This window comes from Mustelus asterias, chromosome 6, assembly GCF_964213995.1.
Source record: "Mustelus asterias chromosome 6, sMusAst1.hap1.1, whole genome shotgun sequence".
In the NCBI taxonomy this organism is placed as follows: domain Eukaryota; kingdom Metazoa; phylum Chordata; class Chondrichthyes; order Carcharhiniformes; family Triakidae; genus Mustelus; species Mustelus asterias.
The window spans coordinates 73,503,173-73,511,254 of NC_135806.1; positions in this window are offsets into that span (position 1 = coordinate 73,503,173).

Genomic DNA, 8,082 nt, shown 5'->3' on the forward strand with positions numbered 1-8,082 from the left:
TGTTTACAGCCACAATTCTTTTCCTTTGAGTTTATTATTTGAAATAATTCAGACTTGTGCCTATTTTTCATTCTTTACATTCAACCAGGATCAAACTATCTCCAAGACAAGTGTACTTTAACACCTTTTTTTCAAATGACCTGGAATAGAACTAAATGTTTTAGTATTTTATGTCCTAAAATGTGGATATTGTTGTTGATACAATCTGGTAGTTTTAATCACTAATACCAAAAATCACCCTGAAAATGATATTTTTTTATTCTATGTCTATGAAAAATAAATATTATGTTTTAACTTACATTTAAACAAGGTTAATCATGCCATCTCTGATAAGATTTACAGAGATTAATCATTTCATGAAGAAATTATTATGGCAGGAAGGGGATGTAATAATGTTAATTAGTATCCATTAATTCTCTATATAAGGTGACACAGCTTTATCAGATTTGAATAACAATTAGTTCTGCTATTTTTGTAGAGTTGAAATAATGATAAATCTTGTCTTCTGTGAATTTTTTCAAAATGTGTTACTAATGTTTGGCCTGTGCTTTTGCACGTGGATGGAAACATATAACAAGACCAATAAAGTTCTTGCTCTGCTTGGTGACCAAAGTATTTTGTTCATTAGACTCCTACTTTAAATGACAAGACTGTAAGTTTTCAAATACCCATGTCCAAACAGTAATGATAAAGTACACCAAGCAAAGTGACAGTTGTTTTAACCCACATTCCTCAGTGTCGATGAAACAGCTCTTCAAACGGCAACTCATGTTAAAAAGATACCTTTTGTCCGTCTTGCATTTTTTAACTTTCTCAGTCTCACCATTAGGAACAGTACCAGTGGGTTTACCTCAGCTCTCTGTGCAATGTGCACATAAAAATGCATGTAATGTCATTGCAGACAAAGATCAGTTAGTATGCCTTCAATGGTGGCCTCTGAAATATAGACATTTTCACATGTTAATGTATGAGACATTTAGTTCCATTATCCCAGATAGGTCAGGTCAGAGATAAACAATGCTGCTATTGCCAAAGGTTGACTACATTCATTATTAATATTTGGCTATTTGTTCTATTGAAATTATGAGAGGTGCGGCAATCTTTCTGCTTTTATTTCAGGATGGCTGTGCGGGTGGTTCACAGAGCAAAGGGTAGGTCACATCATGGGGTGGCAGTTTTAAGTGACATGAGACTAAGTGACATGAATTCTCTAACAAACATTTCAGTGGCCAGAAACCACCTATTTCTGGATTATATTGGACTGTCCACGGTCACTTTCAGTCCTATAGCCAACAACTGGAGAGTTGTCTATATTTTCTGTACAGAAAGCCACATGTTGATTCAGAAGCCTGAATTTTGGTCTAGTAAATGTCAATGTCCAGTTGCCTTTTGATGAGAGGGGAAACAAGTAGCAGCTACTTATACATTCCAATTGAGGGTACACAGAATGAGAGTTTTCTGTCACTGCCCATGGATCTTATTATTTACCTAGACATTGTGAGAATAGAAGGTATATTGTGATTGTTGGAGACATAGGATCTGCTTCTGGGAATGTCTGGTTGATGCTAAATCTGAGACAATGGGCGAAATTTACCCTTTCTTGTGCAGAGTGTGGCAGTTGGCGGGAAAAACGGTGTTGAAGCCATTGGCCCAATTGGCAACTTTCTCCGCTGTATTACTCAGAACTTATTTTTCAAAACTTGCAGTGCCCAGGTACTGCCCAGTCATGATCCTCTCCCCCTGAGTAATGCTCTCACCTGAGTGACTTCAGTGGGTCTGCACACTGTGGGAGACAAGTTGCAATTCACACTGGCATGAATAGGGTGGAGGTGGTGGATGATCAGGCATAGAGACCTGATAATGACATGCAACTTTATGATAATGGACTTCCCGTTGTTGAACATTGGAATTCCCGTTACATCACTGGTGAGTGGCGGGGACAATCAGTACGAAACTTCCAGTCCACGTAAAACACCACTTGGGCTTCCCGTGAAATTGTCTGCTCCCATCACCAAACCCACCCAAAAAGAACAGGAGAGGAAAATCCGAGCCAAATTATGATGGATTGATCTAAAAACATGACAGAGCCTCATGACAGAGATGTGCTTATTCATTTGTAGTTGAAGAATGAATGGTTGACCTCGAAAAGCACCTTAAGTGGCTCTTGTCTATTTTTCTTGGCGAATACGAATTTAATCTACAACCTTATAAATTAAGTTAATCTATACTGGATAGGTTAACTTACCCAGTATACTGGATACGGGTGGAGGGTGTAAGTAAAAAAAATCCAATCATTAAAAAAATCTAGATTTCTCATCCTAAATGCTGAAACTTTTGCAGACATGTCTTTACTTGAAGTCTGAGTTGACCCAATTGTTTATTCCTACTTTTTGTACCTCGTCCCAGTGTGGCATTTTGCTGTGCTGCTTTTTAATTGGAAATTATCCTGCAGAAAATTAGAAATACTGCAACTCAGATAACAATCTTTTCAAGATTCATATCAGCTAAATGGATAATTCAATGATTTGATAAGGAGCATCAGAACCTGTGCATCATATTGACCTGCTAGTTTTTAATTCTCTTCTCTTCCGTATTTAACGTTTTGCTGCAGTGCACATCCAGCACCTGGAGAATGTCAGGATGTTGCCAAAAAGGGGAAGCTAGTAACTCCGCTGTCTGGTGACCTCTTCATATTCTGAGGAGCCATGGAAACATTTTTTAATTCATTCATGGGGCATGGGCGTCACTGGCTGGCCAGCATTTATTGCCCATCCTTTGAGAGTTGAGAGTCAACCACATTGCTGTGGCTCTGGAGTCACATGGAGGCCAGACCAGATAAGGATGGGAGATTTCCTTCCCTAAAGGACATCAATGAACAAGATGGATGTTTCTGACAATCAACAATGGTTTCATGGTCATCAGTTGATTCTTAATTCCAGATATTATTTATTGAATTCAACTTCCACCTTCTGTCATGGTGGGATTCGAACCTGGGTCCCCAGAACACCAGCTGAGTTTCTAGATTAATAGTCTAGTGATAATGCCATCACACCATCACCTCCCCTAACACGATGGAAGTTGTGCTTTTTGTCCATTTTTGAAAGGGGAAAAATAAATTTTTAATCCAACCCTTTGGGGAAGGTGGTAATGCAAGGACACAATTTAGGTTGGAAGGGATGGCAGTGGTGAGCCCCATATGTGCTGGCTGACAGATTCACTTTCAGTAGATATACTGGTCCACCAGTGAATTCCCAAACTGGGAGAGATGAAAATCCATTGTCGGAGATCTCCCATTGCAACATTCGTCATACATAGAACATAGAACATTACAGCACAGTACAGGCCCTTCAGCTCTCGATGTTGCACCGACCTGTGAAACCAATCTAAAGCCCATCTAACCTACACTATTCCAATATCATCCATATGTTTATCCAATGACCCTTTAAATACCCTTAATGTTGATGAGTCCACTACGGTTGCAGGCAGGGCATTCCACGCCCTGACTATTCTCTGAGTAAAGAACCTACCTCTGACATCTGTCCTATATCTATCACCCCTCAATTTAAAGCTATGTCCCCTCGTGCTAGCCATCACCATCCAAGGAAAAAGGCTTACACTGTCCACCCTATCTAATCCTCTGATCACCTTGTATGCCTCTATTAAGTCATCTCTTAACCTTCTTCTCTCTAACGAAAACAGTCTCAAGTCCCTCAGCCTTTCCTCATAAGACCTTCCCACCATACCAGGCAACATACTGGTAAATCTCCTCTGCACCCTTTCCAATGCTTCCACATCCTTCCTATAATGCGGCGACCAGAACTGTACGCAATACTCCAAGTGCAGCCGCACCAGGGTTTTGTATAGCAGCAACATGACATCATAGCTCCGAAACTCAATCCCTCTACCAATAAAAGCTAACACACTGTGCGCCTTCTTAACAACCCTATCAACCTGGGTGCCAACTTTCAGGAATCTATGCACATGGACACCGAGATCACTCTGCTCATCCACACTGCCAAGTACCTTACCATTAGCCCAGTACTCTGCATTCTTGTTACTCCTTCCAAAGTGAATCACCTCACACTTTTCCGCATTAAACTCCATTTGCCACCTCTCAGCCCAGCTCTGCAGCTTATCTATGTCCCTCTGTAACCTGCAACATCCTTCCGCACTGTCCACAACTCCACCGACTTTAGTGTCATTTGAAAATTTACTAAGCCATCCTTCTACGCCCTCATCCAGGTCATTTATAAAAATGACAAAGAGCGGTGGCCCCAAAACAGATCCTTGCGGTACACCACTAGTAACTGAACTCCAGGATGAATATTTCCCATCAACCACCACCTTCTGTCTTCTTACAGTTAGCCAATTTCTGATCCAAACTGCTAAATCACCCTCAATCCCATGCCTCTGTATCTTCTGCAATAGCTTATCGTGGGGAACCTTATCAAACGCTTTACTGAAATCCATATACACCACATCAACTGCTTTACCCTTATCCACCTCTTTGGTCACCTTCTCAAAGAACTCAATAAGGTTTGTGAGGCACAACCTACCCTTCACAAAACCGTGTTGACTATCCCTAATCAAATTATTCCTTTCTAGATGATTATAAATCCTATGCAAATGTAATGTTGTCATTTATCTCAAGAGGCTTGGAATACAAAAGCAGGGATGTACTTCTGAGGCTTTATAAAGCACTGGTTAGGCCCCATTTGGAGTACTGTGAGCAATTTTGGGCCCCACACCTCAGGAAGGACATACTGGCACTGGAGCGGGTCCAGCGGAGATTCACACGGATGATCCCAGGAATGGTAGGCCTGACATACGATGAACGTCTGAGGATCGTGGGATTATATTCATTGGAGTTTAGGAGGTTGAGGGGAGATCTGATAGAAACTTACAAGATAATGAACGGCTTAGATAGGATGGACGTAGGGAAGTTGTTTCCATTAACAGGGGAGACTAGGACGCGGGGGCACAGCCTTAGAATAAAAGGGAGTCACTTTAGAACAGAGATGAGGAGAAATTTCTTCAGCCAGAGAGTGGTGGGTCTGTGGAATTCATTGCCACAGAGGGCTGTGGAGGCCGAGACGTTGAGCGTCTTCAAGACAGAAATTGATAAATTCTTGATTTCTCGAGGAATTAAGGGCTATGGGGAGAGAGCGGGTAAATGGAGTTGAAATCAACCATGATTGAATGGTGGAGTGGACTCGATGGGCCGAATGGCCTTACTTCCGCTCCTATGTCTTATGGTCTTATGGTCTTATCTCTTATAATCCTTTCCAAAACTTTGCCCACAACAGAAGTAAGGCTCACTGGTCTATAATTACCAGGGTTGTCTCTACTCCCCTTCTTGAACAAGGGGACAACATTTGCTATCCTCCAGTCTTATGGCACTATTTCTGTAGACAATGACGACATAAAGATCAAAGTCAAAGGCTCTGCAATCTCCTACCTAACCTCCCAGAGAATTCTGGGATAAATCCCATCCGGCCCAGGGGACTTATCTATTTTCACACTTTCCAGAATTGCTAACACCTCCTCCTTATGAACCTCAATCCCGTCTAGTCTAATAGCCTGTATCTCAGTATTCTCCTCGACAACATTGTCTTTTTCCTGTGTGAATACTGACAAAAAATATTCATTTAGTGCCTATCTCTTCGGACTCCACGCACAACTTCCCACTACTGTCCTTGACTGGCCCTAATCTTACCCTAGTCATTCTTTTATTCCTGACATACCTATAGAAAGCTTTAGGGTTTTCCTTGATCTGACCTGCCAAAGACTTCTCATGTCCCCTCCTGGCTCTTCTTAGCTCTCTCTTCAGGTCCTTCCTGGCTAACTTGTAACTCTCAAGCGCCTAACTGAGCCTTCATGTCTCATCTTTACATAAGTCTCTTTCTTCCTCTTCACAAGAGATTCAACTTCCTTAGTAAACCACGGGTTCCCTCGCTCGACCACTACTTCCCTGCCTGACAGGTACATACTTATCAAGGACACGCAGTAGCTGTTCCTTGAACAAGCTCCACATTTCAATTGTGCCCATCCCCTGCAGATTTCTTCCCCATCCTAAGCATCCTAAATCTCACCTAATCGCATCATAATTTCCACACTTGCCCTGCAGTATATACCTATCCCCTTCCATCGCTAAAGTAAACGTAACTGAATTGTGGTCACTATCACCAAAGTGCTCACCTACCTCCAAATCTAACACCTGGCCTGGTTCATTACCCAGTACCAAATCCAATGTGGCCTCGCCTCTTGTTGGCCTATCTACATACTGTGTCAGGAAACCCTCCTGCACACATTGGACAAAAACTGACCCATCTAAAGTACTCGAACTATAGCGTTTCCAGTCAATATTTGTAAAGTTAAAGTCCCCCATAACAATTACCCTGTTACTTGCGCTCCTATCCAGAATCATCTTTGCAATCCTTTCCTCTACTTTTTTGGAACTTTTTGGCGACCTATAGAAAACTCCCAACAGGGTTACCTCTCCTTTCCTGTTTCTAACCTCAGCCCATACTACCTCAGTAGACAAGTCCTCATCAAACGTCCTTTCTGCCACCTGAATACTGTCCTTGACTAACAATGCCACACCACCCCCTCTTTTACCACCTTTCCTGATCTTACTGAAACATCTAAATCCCGGAACCTGCAACATCCTCCGACATAAATTATCTTGTGAATGTAGGAGCTTCATCCCTGCAAAGCTCTGTGGAAGATGATGAGAAAGGCTGGGACCTAGTTAACCTTTGATGTTATGACTACATTACTGTCAGAAGCAGGGTCAGAGAGGTTCAGATCCTTTAATCCTTTCATTGATCTCTCTAGATGTTGGTTTGGTTCAGCAGTCAAAGTATGACCAGACACATCTTCTCCTCCCCTTTCAGCATTCCAAAAGAATAATTTCCTCCTAGGGGTCCTGGTCCACTTCACAATCACCCCTTCCGTTTAACACGCAGGTGCAGACAGTGCAACACCTGTCTATTCAACTCGTCCCTTCCTACCACCCAGAACCCCAAACAGTCCATACTCATGAAGCAGCTATTTCAATGTAGTGCACTGCATTTGCTGCTCATGATGCCTGCTCGTTTACATTGTTGAGACCAAACATAGACTGAGTGAGTGCTTTTGTGGAATGCCTCCCTTCAATCTGCATGCATGGATGCAATCTTCCAGTTGCCTGTCATTTTAATTCCCTGAACCTTCCCCTCCCACCACCCCCTCCCCAAATTGCACTCTGACTTCTGAACTCAGTATCCTAGCATGAAGCTCAATGCGAACTCCAGCAACAACACCTTGTCCTTCACTTAGGCACTTTGCCATCTCCCAGACTCAACAATGAGTTCAACAATTTCAGATCACAACCTCTGCCACAGTGACTGTTGCTGATGTTTTTGCTAAATCTATTTTTACACTTCCTCTAGATAATTCTTTCTTTCTTTCCTAGTCTCATTATCATTTCTTCATGCCTAAACTTCTTTTTCAGCTTCTCCCATCCTTTTGCATTACACGATCATGCCTTTATTAATTTAATCTGTCTTGCCTTCCACTGTATTACCCCTCCACTCACACGCACAGAGGCAGACACACACGCATGCACACATGCGTACGTATACACACACACACGCTTTTTCTGTTTCACAACTTGCTTAAAATCCACTACATTGCTAACATTTTCAATTGTTCACAACGGGTCACTTACATGAAACGTTGGGGGTGATTCTCCTAGCTCACTGCACTGCTTTTATAGCAAGAAGTCTCACAACACCAGGTTAAAGTCCAACAGGTTTATTTGGTAGCACAAGCCACTAGCTTTCGGAGCGCTGCTCCTTCATCAGGTGAGTGGGATTTCAGTTCACAAACAGGGCATATAAAGACACAAACTCAATTTACAAAATAATAGTTGGAATGTGAGTCTTTACAGGTAATCAAGTCTTAAAGGTACAGACAATGTGAGTGGAGAGAGGGTTAAGCACAGGTGAAAGAGATGTGTATTGTCTCCAACCAGGACAGTTAGTGAGATTTTGCAAGCCCAGGCAAGTCATGGAGGTTACAGATAGTGTGACATGAACC